At 37.1% G+C, this 21,076-nt stretch overlaps 1 non-coding gene across 1 annotated transcript; it reads left to right on the top strand.

Annotated features, from left to right (window-relative positions):
- The first annotated feature begins 20,520 nt into the window (after positions 1-20,520).
- Positions 20,521-20,685, top strand: LOC126002785 (U1 spliceosomal RNA). The gene has a single exon (XR_007493422.1). It is a non-coding gene; the product is annotated as a U1 spliceosomal RNA (small nuclear RNA).
- Positions 20,686-21,076: the final 391 nt, after the last annotated feature.

Here is a 21,076-nt window from a genome sequence, read left to right as displayed (position 1 = left end):
TATTGGAACTTTTCAAAAGTTATTTTTCCTGAGAGACTACCCTTGAAATATAAAAGAAGCATAAAATCGTAGCTATAGATAGTCATGCTAATATAGTAAATAATTTTTATCTTGTTCTTCAATCTTCTATTTAAAGTTACCCTTAAGTTAACACATTTTTACTTAAATAATTCCCAGTAATAAGAATATGTTCTAAAACCAGACCATCCTCTATGCCAAATTAATTCAATAGAGCAGTTATTTTACTTCTAGATAGATAAACACGAAGCTTTTCTGGTATTTAACATCAAGTGTGAAGCTTGTTAAAAAAATTCAGGTTCAGGGTTCTTGTCATCTGAGGATTTTAATGAGAAAGGTGTTTGGGGTGGAACCCAGAACTTCAATTAAAGAGATGCACTCTGAGCTCCTACTTTCTAATCCACACTTTGAGAAACTTTATGCTAACTATCAAACAAATTTGAAAAACAATTAATTCTAATTTATTGTAAATAAAAGGCTACTTCATGTCTACCATACATATATTTTGAAATATATGTAGATCCTCATTTTTTTTTCACCCTCAGTTATAGCCTCAACAATAGCAATTTTAATGAAAAGTTTATATGTGTTAGCATCATTTACTGTTTCACACACAAAGTATGTGCTAAAAATCATGTCAACACTCCATCTGAGGGATATATTTTTTTAAAGGTGTAAAAAACATTTGCATTCTACAATGAGTTTGATCTAAAATGAACAATGAAAGGAAAAAGGGAAATGCTCTCATTCATACAAGTAGAATGTATTGACAGGCTTAGTAAAATGTTATTTGGGCAACAAATACATATCTGATATATAGGGATAAAAACCACAATCAAGAGACTGTGCATCCCAGGGATCTGTCCTCATGAGGCTTACAATCTAATAGAAAAAAGAAGGCATAAATGCTTGACGCAAACGATAAGATGTAAATAAATAACATATTATATCTGAGAATTATGAATTAAATGAATATGTGGGAACTGAGGGGAGGAAACAATTTAACAGCAGCAAAAGCTGTATGTGCAAAAATGGTAGATGATGAAGCAAAAGCAGCAGGTAGTGCATGATAATGAAAAATCTTCAGTTAAATGAAAGTTTTATATTTATCCCGGGTCATAGGAAGCATTGATAGACTTGAAGTATAAGAGCGATGATCAATTATTCCCCCAATAACTACCAGAAACTTTCGTTGCAGGTCCAGTATTGAGTGCATCTGTCAACCAATCACCCAGTTCTTTTATTTTAATTTGAAATTTTAGTTTGGGGGCAGGAGAAATAGTACAGCCGTAGGGCGTTTGCCTTGCATGCGCTGACCCGAAACAGACCCAGGTTTGATCCCCAGGTTCCCATATGATCCCCCGAGCCTACCAGGAGCGATTTCTGGGTGCAGAGCAGGAGTAACTTTGAGCGCGGTCTGGTGTGGCCCCAAAACAAAATAAAACAAAAACATTTTTTAGTTTGGTGGCGATAAACGCAGTGTTCTGGGTTTATAGTATATTAGGTGTGAGGATTGAACCTCCATCAACTGCATACAGGGCAAGTACCCAGCCCACTGTATTATCTCTAATCCCTCACCCAACCCTTTTAAATTGTTCCTGAGTCTGGGTCCCACGTTGACCTCCCCAGTCAGAATCTCAATGATGGGTGATTAGGATTATATCATTTGACATTTTTTCCAGTGTTCTGATTTCCCTTCAAGTTAAGCAACCATTACGGAGGAGTATAGTATTAAAAGATGTGTGCTAGTGCAAACGTGTGTGTGTGTGTGTGTGTGTGTGTGTGTGTGTGTGTGTGTGTGTGTGTGTGTGTAAAATCCCTTGCTGAAGATATCTTCAGCTTCAGGAAAGTATTTGAGCAAAGGATTTAAACTAGTGAGAAAATCATTCACATGGTGAATACCACTAAGATCAACAGCACTGGAGACAGTAAAGGAAATGAAGTAGAGTATGGGAGGATGGTGGTCAATTGATTAGGACTCTGAATTCCTGAACAAGGAAAAGACACTATGAAAAACGTTTCTCTTGAAAACTGTTTTGTCTGCAATGTTCTAAATAGATTAGAAAGAAACTGGAGGCAGAGACATCAAGAAGAGCTGAACATAGTAATCCATGCATAGGATCATGGCAGATGGCGAGGTGACGATTGAAGGGATGGAGAAAAGTGGATGGAACTTGAGTGACAGTGTTTGAAAACTGCCACATGGCTTATAATATATGTCCCTGTGAGAAAAGAGAACATGGAATTTAAGGGAAAAGTGCAGAACAGAAAGACAGTGGGTGAGATGATGATGATGAAACATTCATTTGTAAGAACAGATAAGAGCATTTAGAAATGTAAACTGTTAGCTGCTCATATAGTACCTAGAACATATGGTATTAGAAACTGCCCTAAAGGTTGCCATTTTGTACATGGAAAATTTCACCACAAAATGATAAAATGTCATTCCAAAATGTCAAATGAAAATGGCAACTTGTTTTGTGACTCAGAGTTAAGGTTTATTATTTAAAAAAATAAATACCATGCTTACAGTCTTCTTACTCCTTTATTTGCAAATTCTTAAGTATAAACAGTTACTATTTATAGTTCCTATGACTTAATTTTTTCCATTGATAAACAAAACTTACCTCTCTGTTGCCCAACTTCGTGCTTCATCAAGGTGTCTCTCCTCATATCCTGCTTTGGCAAGAAATCAATTATGATAAAAAAAAGAGTGGAAAGGGAATTAGATGCCTCTTGCCAGGGCCTCCTGCCAGGGACAGATGTGCTTGTTCTCTGATGCTTCCTGTTCACAAAGGATACTTAAGTTTTAAACTGAAAACTCAAGGGGCCAAAGAGATAGCATAGCAGGCAGTGTCCCTGCTTTGCATGCAGTTGATCTGGGTTCTATCCTTGAGTCCACCAGGAAGGATCCCTGAGAATAGAGCATAGAGTGTGGCCCAAAAGAAAAATATAAAAAAATTAATTAAACAGAAAACTTCAAAGAAAAAAAAGGTCACATATATGTGCACAGGCTGTATACTGCGCAGATCTGGAGCTCTGTTCACTTCTATAGTTTTGCTTATTTAAATTGCTGGCAAATGGCGATTGTAAGTATGTGAGAGAAGGTTCTTCCAAGTCTCCCTTGCTCTCTATCAGATGGCAATAAGATGGCAATAAAAGGGCCCGGAGAGATAGCACAGCGGCGTTTGCCTTGCAAGCAGTAGATCCAGGACCAAAGGTGGCTGGTTCGAATCCCGGTGTCCCATATGGTCCCCCGTGCCTGCCAGGAGCTATTTCTGAGCAGACAGCCAGGAGTAACCCCTGAGCATCACTGGGTGTGGCCCAAAAACAAAAAAGACAAAAACAAACAAACAAACAAACAAAAAAAGATGGCTTTCTATCAGATGACTGAGGGAAATCCTCTTTTTCAAAAAATTCCCAATATTTTAATATATTCTCAATATTTTTCAAGCCCTGGTTTTGTCAGTAACTTCATTTGAATTTTTTGTGAACAAACTTTAAAAAATAGGCTTCTAAATAGACAAATTAACGTCATAACAAATAGACTTCTAGATCTCACTTTGGACTCTCCAGGTATGTGTGTGCCTTGGGACCTGCCTTTTTGACAAATTCTCACCAGGCAATTCTCACATTCTATTTAAACACAACTTTTCAATTTAAACACAACTGGGCATCTTCCCTCAACCAATCATAATGGCATCAAGAAGTATCTATATCTTTTCAGTCATCCTGCACTAAACCAAAAGAGGCAGCACACCCAGCCCAAACACACCTTTGTCTTGGAAGGAAAAATGGAATTGGAGATGATGGGAAATTAAGTTACAATCTCAATGTCAGAAATGTGAGAGGGTACCTTCAAATATACAATAAAAGACATAGCAGACCATTGGTTTGATTACCTATTCCAAAATATCAGCTTTAATTTTCCTTATGACCTCAGAATTTCATTGGAGTATATATTTTCAAACATCTCCAACTTGTGCATTATTTATTAATCATTGGTCTATGTTTCTAAACCCTTATGTATATTTATTTTTTTAATCGACAAAATCCTTGTAATAATACAGTTTTGGCTTATTGCCAAGTGTAGACATTTTAATCTACCTTTCTGGGCTCAAAATGAGAACCTAACACATTAAGTGGTACTCTCAGCAGCTGCAGATGGCATCAGATGGACTCTGGTGTCTTCCTATTGCTCTTCATATATAGGCTGCAGTTCAATCCCTTTGTATGTTCAAGAACCCAAATATATTGTACTTGTAAGAAAAAAAACTGCCATCATCTTAGTTATTTTATTGTCTTTGAAAAGATCTAAATTGTTTTTGTTTTCTTTGGTGGGGAGGGGAACCACATCTGACAATATGCAGGGAATAATTCTGGCTTAATGCTTGGGTGCTGTGCTGGACAGTGCTCAGTGAACCATACGGGGAGTAGGGGTTTGAACCTGGGTCTACAACATCCAAAGCGTACAATCTTGCCCACTGAACTTTCTTGCCAGCTTTATTTGTTGTCTTTTAAAATATTTGGGAGCCTTACATATACACAGTTAATAGTGTTAGTATATACCTATATTCACATGCACATATATATCCAAATACACACAGGTCTATATATCAAAGTTTTCTTTCAAGTTTAATTCAGGCTTCTGTTGCTTCTAAAGTCATTTTTCATCTTGACATAGCTTCCTTGACCTTTGGGGATATTATTTGTGACCTCAAAAGCAGACCTAGTATTGAAATATTAGATATTTATATGTAACATTAATGGAAAATTACCAAAAGAAGATCCAAGATGAAGTGAATAACATTAGCCAGCTGTTTTTCTCTTGTTCAACACCTTCTTTCTTACCAAGACTCACCCTCAGCGTTTTGGCTTCCATCCAAGTCCACAGTTTAGCCAGAAATACCCAAGCCAGGAAACTGCACTACAGGGACCTGGTTAAAGGGAATAATCTAACAAAGCAACATATGACCAGTTAATGATACTCCTTCTTCCATATGATTCATGATCACTTAAAAGATCATGAACTTGCAGTGCTCACTGGATATCTTATTTGACTCCTCTTTTTGAACTGTTGTGGTATTTCACCTTCTTCTTTTCCCCTTCATCCCTCAAACCAGGGATGAGAGCCTCTAAAATGACTCTTCTCATAGTCGGCGTAGTCGATTTTTACCTCATTATATTACTTTTCTCTTCCTCAAACAAAACCACACATCTTGAACTTTCTAGTCCCGCCTCCCAATTAGAGGGGGCAGTAATGGAGGCACCAAGACCAAACAGTTATAAGACCACTAAGTAATAAACTAGACACAGAAAGGACCACGCATTCTAGCAGCCCCTGGCGGGGAGAGTGGAGAATATGGAAGGCAGGATGGGAGCAGATGTGGGAGGACAATTAGGTGGTGGGAATTCCCCTGATTCAATGTAAATATGTGCCTGGAATATTACTGTGAACGATATGTAAGCCACTATAATTAAAATAAAAATTATATTAAAAAAAGATCTTGAACTTGATTTCCACAAGCATTTATATTGTGTCATGCCTTTATAGCCTAAAGAACTGTGCAAAACCCAAGACGTTTCTGAGCCTTTCTTTACAGGATGGAGGAGTCTTAAGAGTCATTCACCTTGAAAATCATTGCGTGTCTTACAGTGACTGTGCAAAGGCTGTAACCATAGATGCTGGAACCTCATAAGAAGGCCTGATTCTTCTTCCTTTCCTCTTTTGTTCATACTCTGTTTTCATTTGGCACTTCCGACTAACTTCTCCATGAATAAATCTGATGGTTCTTACAAGGTTTTTTGCCTTTTTGAACTTATGTGAGATGCATTGGAGATTTTTTTATACAAGCACCAATTCTGGATTCTACTATCTGCTCAGGCAACTGTAGCCCAAATCTCAAACAAAGCCTCACTGAATATAGAACCCTCATCCACTTAGTATATAATTTTCTTGGGGGTGTATTTTTTTTCAGAATATGAGAATTGGGTGCTGTGAACCCAGAAGCAAATTCATACTGAATACCAAATCTACCAGCAACTTGATTATGAAATTTCTAGACTAAGTAACTTTAGAAATAGATGTCTATTGTTTATAACACATCTCTTTGAGGGTATTATTATGAGATTCTAAAATACACAAGACAGATGCTCAAAACAAAAATATTAATGTGTCATAGGGATGGGTATAAAATTAGAAATAGTATATAAATATGAGAATGGAGTAAATGAAAATAATGGTTATGGGTCTCAATGCTATTATTTGAACATTTTTAATATAATTTTCATTTTGATCATAGTGGCTTACATATTGTTGACAAGAATATTTTAGGTACATATTTACATAAAATCAGGGGGGATTCCCATCACCAATTTGTCCTCCCTACACCTCTGTTCTTGTCGTACCTCCCATATCCTCCTCCCTCACCCCCAGGGCTGCTAGAATATGTAGTCCCCTCTGTACCTAGCTTACTACTTAGTAGTCTTGCACCTGTTTGGTCTTGGTGCCTCCCTTATTTCCCCCTCTAACTGGGAGGCAGGTCTAGATAGTTTAAGTTATGTGTTTTTGTTTGAAGAAGAGAAAAGTAATATACTGGGGTAAAATTCTAATACGCCGAAAATGGACAGAATCCTTCTAGAGGTTCTCATCATCAGTTTGAGAGATGAATATTTGAACATTTTTTTTATATTGGGCTACACCTGGTGACATTCAGGGGTTACTCCTGGCTATGTGCTCAGAAATAGCTCCTGGCTTGGGGGACCATATGGGACACTGGTGGATCAGCCACGGTCCATCCTGGATTAGCAGGTGCAAGGCAAATGCCCTACTGCTTGCACCACCACTCCAGCCTCATTGTTATAATCTAGTATAGTATTAGAAGTCTGACCATAGAATTATGCAAGAAAAAGAAAAAAAGGAATGCAAGTTAAAAAGAAGTCAAATGCTTGCTATATAAAGCAGGCATACTATTATACATAGAAAACCCTAACTACCACTAAAAACAACTTGAAATAATGGATACACAAAAATTGGTCCTGTTTATATATACAATGAACTAGTAGAATAAAAGATAAAGTAATATTGTTGTGATCAAAAAGAAAAGAAAAACAAAATTTTTAACTCAAGGACTGAATTTTGCATGGAAAACTGAAACACTATACTCTAAACGTACAGTCATCAAAACAGTATATTAAATTAAAATGGGCAAAAATCAGCAGACAGAAGAGATATAATACAGATATAGAACAGCAGGTAGAGCACTTGCCTTACACATAGCCAATCTGAGATCAATCCCAAGATCCCTAGTGGCCCCCAAACTTCACCAAGACTGATCTCTGAACACAAAACCAGAAATAAACCCTGAGCACAACCTTTAAAACATGCAAGCAAGCAAATAAATAAATAAAACCTAGGCAATTCAAAGGGCTGGAGTTTATGCTTTGCTTGAATGAGATTCAATAACCAGGACCATATGATTCCCTAAGTATCAGAGCATAGAACTGGGAAAAACTCAGAAACACTGTCAGCTATGGCCCCCCCAAAACACCTGCCAAATAAAAATAAAAACAACAAGCCAAAGTCTGTTCACTTGGATAAATGAAATAGAATAAAGAGCACTAGAAATAAATCCAGACACATAGGAACAACTGACTTATTACTAAGTAGCCAAAAGTATGCAATGAAGAAAACAAAACAAAAAAAATCTCTTCATAAGAAGTCCTTAGAAAACAGAAGAGCCATATGTAAAAAGATGATACCAGACCACATACAAAATTTCAAAATTGATTTAATATTAAATACAAGATTTGAAGTCATAAAATACATAGGAAAAATATAAGTGATAAGCTCTTTGACATAAAGCTTAGTCGTGCCTTTGTGGCTTCATCTACATCAAAGGCACTAAAAGGAAATATAAACAAATGAGAATGAACCAAATTAAAAGGCTTCTTGACAAAAGAACCCATCATCAAAACATAAAATTAGCCTACTGAATAAAATATCTATGTATTAGACCACAGGTTAATATTCAAAATGTGTAAGCAACTCATACAACTAGTGAGAAAACAGTTTTCTAGTTTAGTTGTTTGAGTAGACAACTCAAACAACAAGTAAGAAATACACACTTAAATTATAAAATGTTTTATTTAAACCATTGGAATTTACAAAGTTATTCATAGTTGAATTTTAGACATATAATGTTTTAGGACCAATTCCACTGCCACTATCAATCTCCCTTAACCTCCCTCCAGCAATGTTCTCAGAATGCATTCCATGCCACAATCCCCTGCCCCAAGCCTTCTAGAATAACAGGACCATTTTTTAATTTTAGTTGTTTAATTTTGGGTCTCAGTATTTCATTGTTGTTGACTCTGGCTTAGATATTTCGTTCTGCCCATTTTAACACCACCAATGCACCTGAGGCCCCTAGGCCCCTGTCACCTGTCCTTTCATATTTGTATTTCTTCTTCTCTACTCAATTTCTTACCATCATTGCTTATAGTTATGCAATATTCCATTGTATATATGTACCAACCACATCTTCATCATCTACCCATCTGTTGTTGGACATTTAAGTTGATTCCAACTCTTAGCTATTGTACTGAATACTGAGATGAATATCAATGTCAATATATCAATGTCAATATCAATACATTCTTTTGGATGAGTATTTTTCATCCTGGAGATAGATACCCAAAAGAGAGATTACTGGGTCATATGGCAGGCTATTCTGAGTTTACTAAGAATATTATGTCAATTATATATGAAAATGATTTCAAATAAGAGTAGCTTGACTGGGGCCGGCGAGGTGGCGCTAGAGGTAAGGTGTCTGCCTTGCAAGCGCTAGCCAAGGAAAGATCGCAACCCCGGTTTGAACCCCCGGCATCCCATATGGTCCCCCCAAGTCAGGGGCAATTTCTGCGCGCTTAGCCAGGAGTAACCCCTGAGCATCAAACGGGTATGGCCTGAAAAAAAAAAAAAGAGTAACTTGATTTGTATCTTGGTTCTTGTATTAGCGTTCCATTTACAATTTTAATAAACCATTACAAACTTAAAAATAAAAATGAAACGGGGTCCAGAGAGATAGCACAGTGGTAGGGCATTTGCCTTGCAAGCGGCCAACCCAGGACCGATGAAATCCTGGAATCCCATATGGTTCCCTGTGTCTGCCAGGAGTGATTTCTGAGCACAGAGCCAGGAATAATCCGAGTGCCGCCAGGTGTGACCCCCCAAAAAAAAATAAATACATAAAAGTGAACCAAAGATCTGAATAACTAATCTAAATATCTAAATGAACCAACAATCTAATTTCTCCAAAGAAGAAATACAGGGGACCAAAACTTACATGAAAAGATCTATCTCGGGGAGAGCAGCAGGGGGGGGGGAGATCTATCTCATTGCTTATTTTTAGGAAAATGCAAATGAGATCCACAATGAGACTTCATTTCATAGCTTTTATACTGGCTATTATCAAAAAGACAGAAAACAATAGATGTTAGAAAGAACGTGAAAGAAAAGAAAAACTCATACTCAGTGGTAACATAACCTGGCTCAGCCACTTTGAAATCAGTATGTGGTTCCTAAAATATTTAAAAATAGATCTACTATAAATCCCAGTAACTGTACTCTGTGTATTTATCTAAAAAATAGAAAACATTTATTTAAAAAACTATATGAATCTCAGTGTGCATAGGGAATAGCTGAGATAGGAAAACAATTTTATGTGGACATTTAGGTATTAATGGATGAAGAAGATGCATTTTTTAAAAATATTTTTTATTGGAGCTGGAGCTGTAGCACAGCAGTAGGGTGCTTGCCTTACACACACCTGACCCACGACAAACCTCTGTTTGATCTCTGATGTCCCATATGGTCCCCCAATCCTGGAGCTATTATTGAGCACCTAGCCAGGAGTAACCCCTGAGGGTCACCGGTGTGGCCTCCCAAATTTTTTTGTTGTGATGAATGTGAATTACAAGTTTTTCACAGTTATATTTAAGGTACATAGTGACAGTGAATGAGGGTCATTCCCACTACCAGTGTTGTCCTCCCACTACTTCTGTTCCCAGCATGCATCACATACAACCCTCTTGCCCTCCTGGACTGCTAGTGTTACAGGTCCCCTTTGTGTTTAGCTTGTTGTAGATTGTGTTATCTTGATTCTATTGTCGAAGAAGATGCATTTTATGTACACATTGGACTGTTAATTGGTTATTATAAAGGATGAAATCTTGCCATTTATAGCAACGTGGATTGAGTTCAAGGGATTATGTGAAGTGAAATAAGTCAGAAGAAGAAAGTAAAGTATGCTTTCATTTGTATGCAAGGAATGCAGAGCTAAAAAGCAAGTAAATAAAAGAAAGCAAATCAAACCCTTAGACTCTGACTACAGAATAGTAGTTGTCAATGTGGAAGGGCGTAGGAAGATAGAATAGTTAGTTGGTTGTTGGTAGTTATAGCCAAATATTTAGTGTGAGTGAAGAGAGTTGTGATTTGTAGTTGTTGAAGTATGAAGTTGTATATCTAAAGTGTATACGGTGTTGTAAAACATTATTACCACATTTTAACAACAACGAAAAGATAATTGGCAGTGGGACTATGCATGCATTGTCTAACTCGAAAGCCTGTGGCATGCACTAAGACCAGACTGCAAATGTACATAGAATTGTACATAGCTAGAATCTTGGTCAGGGCAAGAAATTATCCTGTGAAGAAAATAGGTAAGGCTAAGATCTAATAAAACTAAAGTGATAGAGAAAACCAGGAAAGAAGTACAAGACTAGCATTGAATATTGGAAAAGTATAGGGGGCCAGAGAAACTTAATCAAAGAATAATAAGGTACGGAGTGCATGCTAAATTGGATTTTAAGAAGAAAATTTAAAAAATCACAATTATCACCAAAAAAGGTCACTGAGGGGGCCGGAGCAGTGGCGCTAGAGGTGAGGCATCTGCCTTGCAAGCACTAGTCTAGAGACGGACCGCGGTTTGATCCCCTGGTGTCCCATATGGTACCCCCAAGCCAGGAGCAATTTCTGAGCGCATAGCCAGGAGTAACCCCATCAATGGGTGTGGCCAAAAAAAAAAAAAGGGTCACTGAGGATTTCATTGTTCATAATGCCCAGAAATGGAAGAACAGAGTGGATAAAGAAACTGTGGTACATCTATACAATGAAACGCTACACAACTATTAGAAAAAATGAGTCATGAAATTGCTTAAACATAGTGAATATGGAGAGTATTATTCTGAGTAGGATGAATCAGAATGAGAATAGATATAGAATGATCACACTCATTTGTAGTATATAAAAATGTAGGTAGCATGGTAATAATAACCAAAGACAATAGATACAAGGGCCAGGAAGACTGTCCATGGTCAGGAGCATGCCACAAGGAGCAGGGAAGTACAGTTAGGGCAGGGAAGGGACACTATGACTATCAATTTGGAAATGACTCTGGACAAAAACTGGATGCTCAAAGAAGGTAAAGTGATATCATGATACCCTTTCAATAACAATATGCAAACCACAGTGTCTAAAAGAAAAAGAAATACATTTTTGAGAGAGGCAGGTAAATAGAGAGAAACTGGGAACATTCATGACAGGAAATGTGCACAATGAAGGGATGGGTGTTGGACACTGCATAACTGAAAATCAATCAAGAACAACTTTGTAACTCATGTGATTTGTAACTCATGTATCTCATGGTGATTTATTTAAAAATTTACTTAACTACATATCTGTCAGAATGATGCAATCATGCAATTTTCTGCAACATGGATGGAACTGGAAGATATTCTGTTAAATGTGTAAGCCAAAAGAAGAATACAGGATGACATCACTTATATGTGGTATTTATAATATCTACATGAATAAATGCAATGCTTTAAATGGGGGTTGTCTAGAACACTTTGGCTCCAGAGTATAGTAAGAAGAAAAAGAAATTGAGTGGAGGAGGAGAAAGACAGACTTGGAAATAATGGGGGCCAGGGCTAAGAAGACTCAAGTGCATTGGTGGTGTTAAGAAAGGACAAACTTAAATATCCAAGCGACAGAGTCAACAACAATAAAATCATGCGACCCAAACTTTAATAACAAAACTTTAAAATAAGTCTGTAATGATAGCAGACTTAGGTGGTGGGTGGTGGCCTGGGATGGACTTTGGGAATATTAGCAAAGGAAGGTTGACACTGGTTGTGGGCTGGTGCTGAAACATTGTATGTCTAAAGCTCTAATTTTGCAAATCACAATGCTTTAAATTAAAACAAAATTAAGAAATGGCCACAGAGGAGAAAAAAATTTAAATGGATATAAAGAACGGAGAAAAGAAAAGTGACCTGAAATTGAGAAATAGGCTTCTAGTTTTGGCAGGCAAGGCTCCTCACATCAGTAAAATCTTTAATGACTCTAGTGATTGTTGTAAGTAAAGCAATTCCTCTTCTTTTTCTTCTTCCTTTTTGGTTTCTATCAGCTGAACATAGTTATAAGTACCATATGCATCAATGCATTTGTTGTTTACAACTTTATGGTGGATTTCCAAAATTATTCCTATTTTATTAAAATTATAAACAAAACTGCATAGAGAGCACAAAAGTAAAGTTGGAAATGGCACAGCTTGCAAATGGCAGTGCCAGAATCTGTGACTTGACACAGCTTGAGCAGGTGGAAGGCTAAGAATGGCCTTCTAGGATGGGATTTTCAATAGAAGTAAGAGGAGGAAAATGACAATGAAAGAAAGAAAGGGAGGTGAGAGAAAAGACTCTAAGTATTAAAGGGAACAGGGTCAAATGATGATTGTTTTAAGAAAGATGAGACCTGTTTGTATTGTTGCTTCAGGGGAAGGAGCCAATGAGAAGAAAGAGATTGAAGATAGTGGAAGAAATTGAGAGAGAGAGAGAGAGAGAGAGAGAGAGAGAGAGAGAGAGAGAGAGAGAGAGAGAGAGCAAGATTCTACAGACAAGTTAGCTCAGAAAAGGGAGAGTGCACTCGAGATGGTATATAGAGACCAACATTTAGAGACAGAGTAGAAAAGATAGGGAAATTCATATTTGAGATCTTGCCTTTACCAGAAAAGAACGAAGTAGGCAAAATAGACCTAGGCCACACTCTAAATTTAAAGTATTTTTATTATATTATGGAAGTAAAATGTACTCACAAATTTTAGAAAAATTTCAGAAATTAGGAGAAATATTAGTTAAATCCTAGATAGCAAAGATAATAGATAGACTGGAATGTATCTTTCCAGACAGCTGTATGTTTTTTCTCTCCACATATTAACATGCATAATCTAGTTATGATTTAACTTTTATAAGACTTACATTTCAAGTTCACTTAATATTCTACCAAGTCCATATATTATAAAATATTGGACCATTTGTCACATTTGACTTGCTTTCAATTTTGTACTATTTTAATAAATACTGTTTTGTTATTTTACTAAACATATTTGCACATGAAAGTCATTTCAGATTTAGAATCACTGTCCAAAGATAGAAACTCAAAAAAGTCAGGGGCCGGAGCGGTGGCGCTACAGGTAAGGCATCTGGCTTGCAAGCGCTAGCCTAGGATGGACTGCGGTTTGATCTCCCGGCATCCCATATGGTCCCCCAAATCAGTAGCAATTTCTGAGCGCATAGCCAAGAGTAACCCCTGAGCGTCAACAGGTGTGCCCTCCCCCCCAAAAAAAGAGAAACTTAAAAAAGCTAATTGACTATTAGAAGTATTAATTGACTATTAAGTCAACTAACTACACTTAATTATATTATTTTCCATGAGTTAGAATAAAATCGTCCTACATTTTGCAATAATTAATTATAAAATAACACAACTTTGTTTTACCATCTGAAATTTGTTTATTTGACAAATACAAAATCAGTATTTATTACGTGACAGTTTTTGCTACTAACAAGACTAAGTGTCTTTATATTTGTTAACTGATCTTTTTTGTTAATTGATTTTTAAACTTTTAAAATTGTTTATTATTTTCTTTTATACATTTATATTTTAGGTATAAAATGTTTCTTAATTTTAGGAATCATTTATAAACAGAGGTATAAATATCTTTCCACTTTACACCTCTTTTTTTTTTTTTTGGTTTTTGGGTCACACCTGGCAGTGCTCAGGGGTTATTCCTGGCTCCAGGCTCAGAAATTGCTCCTGGCAGGCACAGGGGACCATATGGGGCGCCGGGATTCGAACCGATGACCTCCTGCATGAAAGGCAAACGCCTTACCTCCATGCTATCTCTCCGGCCCCCCACTTTACACCTCTTTAATACACTTAAGTTTTGTTAGTTCTGTAAAAAAAAAAAGATTATTAAGTCCTTTCCTCAATATTAAAATATATTCTCTATTCTGGTTCCTCAGTCTCCCTTTAACTAGATGAACACTTCTCTTTGCTTCCTTTTGAGTGGGTCCCTTTTGGCTTTAGTTGGTCAGAGCTGGTGTCTGTGGGTAACAACAAAGAACTCTAATAAACCCTGCAATAATCAATTAAGGAGAGCAATAAAAAGAAGCTGATATATGTTAGCAATGAGAACCATAAAATATATAGAAGCAAACTTATGAGCAAGCAGGCTAGACCTCCAGGAAGACACTATAAATCTTTGCTGAAGATACAGGAAAAAACCAGAACAGAAGAGGATTTTACTCTTTTATGGGTGAGGTGTGAATACTATTACCCCTAAATGACTGTGTAAACAATGCCATTGTAATGACATTGCAAATAGTGGATGATTAAAAATAGTGCAAATCTGAAAAAATAATATATGCGTATAGCCAGAAATACCTTGAAAATTGCAGCCTAATGTAAGGGTGTGATTAAAATAGCACCTTGCCTGTATTTAGTCCACAAGAGACAAGTAGAGAATAAGAATCTGGACACAAACCTGGGTAAATCTGAAGAAAATGTGAAAAAAAAGTGGTACTTCAGATCAAAAAGCAAAATGATGGATTAACAAATATTTTTGAAAAGCTGCTCCTTCATTTTAAGACACCATACTTTTAATCCATGGTTGGTTGCTTCTTCTTTTTAAAAACTCATTTATAAGCTTCTCCTCTCCATCTAAGCCCATCAACATTTCAACATGCACCCTTTTCTTTTCTTTTTGAGATAAATCTTATCTAGAATTCAGAATGTATATACTAGCTCTGTACCAGTAAACCCTACATTACTCTCTCTTCCCTTCTAACTTCTAAATCCTACCATCAAACATTAAGCAGTTTACTTGACATGTGGCTTGAAATATTTAAAACTTTAACACCTCTAAACCAGAACAAGCAATTATCTTTTCACTATCATTTCCACCAAATGTATACTTATTCCTAGATTACAGCTTCTCTATTATTCCTGTTTTAGTAAATAACACCACTATCAGCCAAGGTACTCAATCCAAAAACAAAAGTTATCTTTGATCCCCCCCCCCCCAATATTTACCCTTTGAGCATATCCCCATGCTGTGCTTGCCAGATTGTAAAAGGGACTAAGAACATGAGTTCCAAAAGCAAGCTAGTTGAGTTTAGATTCTGGCTCTAGCTAACTTTGAGACATCAACCATACTCTAGCAAGTGATAAAATAAGGATAACGGTATTTAATCCATAGAGTGAGAGTGGGACATTTTGAAGAAATAAGAGATAACAATGCTATCTAATACATTTAATACATTTTATACTATCCATTTTTATCAAATACATTATTTTCAGAATATAATTCAGATTGTACCAATTCTTTCTACGTTCATGTGTTTCTTCTGAGTTCAAACCTTTTATCATCCCTTCTAACCAGTTCAGACTTTCTCTACTGTCCCGACTACAACTTTTTTTCCATACTGTGGTCAAAGGAACTATTGGAAATTTTAAGTCAAATCAATCGTTCACAACTTTCTTTAACCTCGCCTAAAAGTTTTTATGCCTGATCTGGTAGTAGTCTCTATTTCATTCACTCACTCAATTCACTCCTTCACTCTAGTGTTTTGTTCTGTTGCTTGAATATGCTAAGTTTGGTTTGTTGCTGCTTTAGAACCACACACCTGTCTCTCTGCCCAGAACATTTTTTTCTTGACTATTTAAATTACTAAATCCACATTACTGTGGTCTCAATATAACATTGAAGGTTTACTTGACCACCATTTCTAGCAAAGGTTTTTATTTTCTATTATTCTCTTTCTTTCACAGCATTTATAGCTCTCAATAATCACTCTATACACTTGTTAGCTTGTTAACTTTTATATTGTTTGTTTTATTAGGCTATACCTTATGGTGCTTAGGGGTCATTCCTGTCTGAAAAATCATTACCAGTTGGTGCAGTATCCAATCTGGTTCTCTTAGTTTTTATTTATTTATTTTTTTGGCCACACCCATTGATGCTCAGGGATTCCTCCTGGCTATGCGCTCAGAAATCGCTCCTGGCTTGGGGGACCATATGGGATGCCGGGGATCAAACCCAGGTCCGTCCTGGGTCAGCTGCATGTAAGGTGAATGCCCTACTACTGTGCTATTGCTCTGGCCCCAACCTCTTAATTTTTTGTTTGAATATTCCCTCTCTATGAGTCATATGAAAACAGAAACACTTTCTTTTCTTTACACTTAGAATAGTATAATAATGGTATAATGGCAAAACACTTTGTAGGTCTCTAAAAATTTTACTGAACTCATTTTTATAAATTGGTGAGTTATTGAATGAGTTTTTAAGAATAGGTTATTGGAGATAACTGGAGATATGGCTTAGTGGTAGAGGACATGCATTGCAAGTGGAGGAGTCAATCCCCAGTACCAGAAAAATAATTACCAAAAGATAAAAAGTTATAGGTCTTTAAATTATAATTTATATAAAGGTAAATTAAAAATGTATCAACTCTCTAAACATGAAACAATAGAACAATAATCTTAAAAAAATAGGGTGGGCAGAGAGAGAGGTCTAAAGTAAGGAGCCTGAACTCCCCCAGGAACAATCTCCTAACACAGAGCTAGGAGTAGCTCCCTGTATTGCCAGGTGTGACCCAACTCCAATTCCAAAATAAAGAAAAAACATAGGCAAATAGTTTTTACAGTCTTTAAATAAGAACAATGTTTCTCAGCAAGATCTCTTTTGTACGTATTTACTACAAATCAATAAAGGAAAATCTAATACAAGTGTTAGAAGAAAAAAATTCAAACAGACGATGCAGCTACAAATACATATATAATAAAATTAAATTTATGGTTACCTACTAAACATTTTGCTTAATATCAGGATTAAGTTTGGGGTGTCTGATGTTCCCTTTTTTTTAGTGTTTTTTTTTTATTTTTTTCTCTTTATTTGAATATCTTGATTACATAAATGATTGTGATAAGGTTTCAGTCATGTAAAGAACACCCCCCTTCACCAGTGCAACATTCCCACCACCAATGTCCCAAATCTCCCTCCATCCCACCCCACCCCCACCTGTACTCCAGACAGGCTTTCCAGTTCCCTCATTCATTCACTTGATTATGGTAGTTCTCAGTGTAGTTATTTCTATAACTGTGCTCACCACTGATGTTCCCTTTTCTACTCAACATATTGCTAGAGGTTCTAGCCCAAGATCAAGCGAGTAAAAAAAAAAAAAAATTCAAACAGGAGAAAATTAAAAAATATATTTATTGCATATCAAATTATCCTGTACACAGAAAATCCTGCATAATCTAATAATGTCTATTTAGTTCTTCAAGTCTGTAGGATGGAAGACTATACAGCTTCCAGGGAGCTCATACAGATAGTTTTGCAGGTAAAACATTTTCCTTGCATGCAGCTGCTCTGAGTTCAGTCCCTAGCACTTCATATGTTGTCCCAAAATAATCCTTAAGTAGAATCAGATGTAGATCCTGAGCAGTAATGGGTGTGACCCTCTACCAAAAAAAAAAATTCAACAATAAAACAACTCCTCTCAAAACCAAGCAAACCATAAAAATCAAGAATTTTGTAAGTACCAGCAAAAAAAATTTTTTTTAAATAAAATTGTCCTAGAAAGCCACTAATTTACTATCTCTATTTACATTTTTAATTTAGTTTTTTTTACTATGTGGGATATTACATAAATGAAATTATACTGTATTTTGACTTCCTTCTTTGACTTGGTATAATATTTTTAAAGTTTGTCTATTTCAGGGGTGGCGAACACGTGGCTCTCGAGCCGCAAGCGGCTCCTGGTCAAAACAAATGCTGCTCTTTGCCTCTTCTCATTCTTTTGTATACTGTGGCTCTTTGCCAAGTTTGGATTTTGTTCTGCTGCTTCTGAGGTTGGAGGGACCTCTGAGGAGAGATCTCAGGCTGCGTCCTCCCGTCTCCCATCCCTCGGAAACAACTGCACGGGCCAGCGAGCGGAGACCCGTGCGTCACATATTGGGTCACATCTGGCCGTTAGTTCTTAGTGTGGAGGACGCAGCACACCCTCACCATCACTGCAGGACTTTTACCCTCGCTCAAAATGGCAAAATGCAATAATAGGTGTTTAATATATTATTGTTAAAATTAGATGCTTTTGTGTGAGTGTCTCTTTTGGTAGGTCACTGCGTGGTGTGGCTCTCTGACTCTCACAGTTTAAAATTTTAGCTCTTTGTGTCGAACTTGTTCGCCACCCCTGGTCTGTGTTGTGGCATGAATCAGTTCTTGTGCTGTTGGGGTTTTTGTCTGAATAATATTACACTTAATGCATGTTGGATATTTTGTTTAGCCATTATCTGTTTGACATTTTACTCCTCCCCCATTTTTTAGCTATTCTGAATAATGATGTAACAAAAATTCATGTACAAATTTTCCTAGAAGCAAAATTTCTAAATCTCATAGTAACTCTATATTTAATTTTTTTAAGGAATTGTTAAAATATATCCCATTCTCGTTTCACCCCTTTTCATTTACACCATTTACTCTCTCTCTCTCTCTCTCTCTCTCTCTCTCTCCCCCCCCCCACCTGTCTCTGTCTCTCTGTCTCTCTCTGTCTGTCTGTCTGTCTGGTTTTGGGTCACACCTGGTGGCACTCACGGTTTACTCCTGTCTCTGCACTCAAAAATAGCTTCTGGCAGGCTGGGGGGGGGGCATTTGGGATGCATGCAAGGCAAACACTCTACCACTGTGTTTCTTGCCCCATACTCTTTTCGCTTTATGATTTTAATTTCACTTCCTGGTGGCTAGTGGGCAACTGGTGTTCTTAGTCCCTTGAATATCCTTGTTGGAGAATCTCCTCAGACTCTTTGTTCATTTTTAGGTTGTCTTTTGTTGCTCTGAGTTCTTTATATTTCCTCTCAGCTATTTGACCTTTTACTTTCTTGATTGTGCCTGTTGGAGCACAAAATGTTTTCATTTTAATAAGTATTTGATTCTAATTTTTCCTTTGGTTGTTTGTATTTTTTGCTATTATATCTAATTTTTTGTTTGTTTGTTTGTTTGTTTTGTTTTTGGGTCACACCCGAAGCGCTCAGGGGTTACTTATGGATCCATGCTCTGAAATCACCCCTGGCAGGCACAGGGAGCCACATGGGATGCCGGGATTCGAACTACCATCCTTCTGCATGAAAGGCAAACGCCTTACCTCCATGCTATCTCTCCAACCCCTATATCTAATTTTTTTCAATCTAAAATCAGTGACATAGGGGACGGAACGATTGCACAGCCGTAGGCATTTGCCTTGCACGTGGCCTATCCAAGACGAACCTTGGTTCAATCCCTGGTGTCACATATGATCCCCCTAGCCAGGAGCGATTTCTGAGTGCATGGACAGGCATAACCCCTGAGCATCACCAGGTGTGTCCCCCCAAAAAACAAACAAACAAAAAACATATCAGTGATATAATTTAGTGGTAGAACACTTGATTTACATATGTGAGATTCTGGATTTGATTTACAACAAAGCAAATAATTTTATTTTCCATAGGAAAACGAGCAGACAAAAAAAAAATACCCATCCTTATCTAATCTAAAATCACAAAAAATTTGTTTCTTTCTTTTTCTTCTAAGAGTTTGGAAGTTTTTTGTTTGGTGTTAGTTTGGATTTTGGGCCAGACTTGACAGTACTCAGGACTGACTATTCATTCTGGTATCATTCCTGGAGAACTCGGGGAACACACATGATGCCACAGATGGAACCTCAGTTAGCTGCATGCAAAGCAAATACCATACCCACTGTACTATTATAGCTCTAAGTAGTTTTGTGTGTGTGTGTGTGTGTGTGTGTGTGTGTGTGTGGTTTTTGGGTCACACCCGGCAGTGCTCAGGGGTTATTCCTGGCTCCAGGCTCAGAAATTGCGCCTGGCAGGCACAGGGGACCATATGGGACTCCGGGATTCGAACTGATGACCTCCTGCTTGAAAGGCAAATGCCTTACCTCTATGCTATCTCTCCGGCCCCACTCTAAGTAGTTTTTATAGTTTTTACTCATAACATTTTATTCTATGACCCATTTTGATTTAATTTTGGTACATAGTATGAGACCGAGTCATTCAAAGCATGAGTCCATCTTTAAAAAAAATTCTTTTTTTTTTTTTTTTTTTTTATACTTACCTGGCAGGGGAGATAACCATGATCACAAAGATGGCTTCCCCAGGGTGAGGCTTATCAATTGCACTCCGGATGTGCTGACCCCTGTGATTTCCTCAAATGTGAGAAACTCGACTGCATAATTTGTGGTAGTGGGGGACTGCATTTGTGCTCTCCCCTGTAAAAAAAAAAATCTTTTTAATTGTATCACGGTAAGATACAGTTGCAAAGCTGATTACTACTGCATTTCAGTCATACAATGCCCAACATCCATTCCCTTCACCAGTGCATATTTCCCAGCATGTGGCTACTTAGGAAAAGTTGTGACGAGAGTTTAATTTCTATGAAGTAATAGAGTAGAAGGTATTTTTTTTTATCTCAAATGTGAGAGAACCATTACTGGACTATCTAGGAAGAGTCCTACATGTCCTCTAGAGCAGGGATTCTTCAAACTTTTTCACCAGTGACCCTTGTTTTCATGAGAAATGCCAGCACAGGTGAGTAGCACCAGAAATACCTCAGATTTATTAAGCAGATGATTTTGAATTAGCTAAGTTTGGATTATCACACCT

This window comes from Suncus etruscus, chromosome 2 (genome assembly GCF_024139225.1).
Source record: "Suncus etruscus isolate mSunEtr1 chromosome 2, mSunEtr1.pri.cur, whole genome shotgun sequence".
Lineage (NCBI taxonomy): Eukaryota > Metazoa > Chordata > Mammalia > Eulipotyphla > Soricidae > Suncus > Suncus etruscus.
This window is presented reverse-complemented; position numbering and strand designations above follow the sequence as displayed.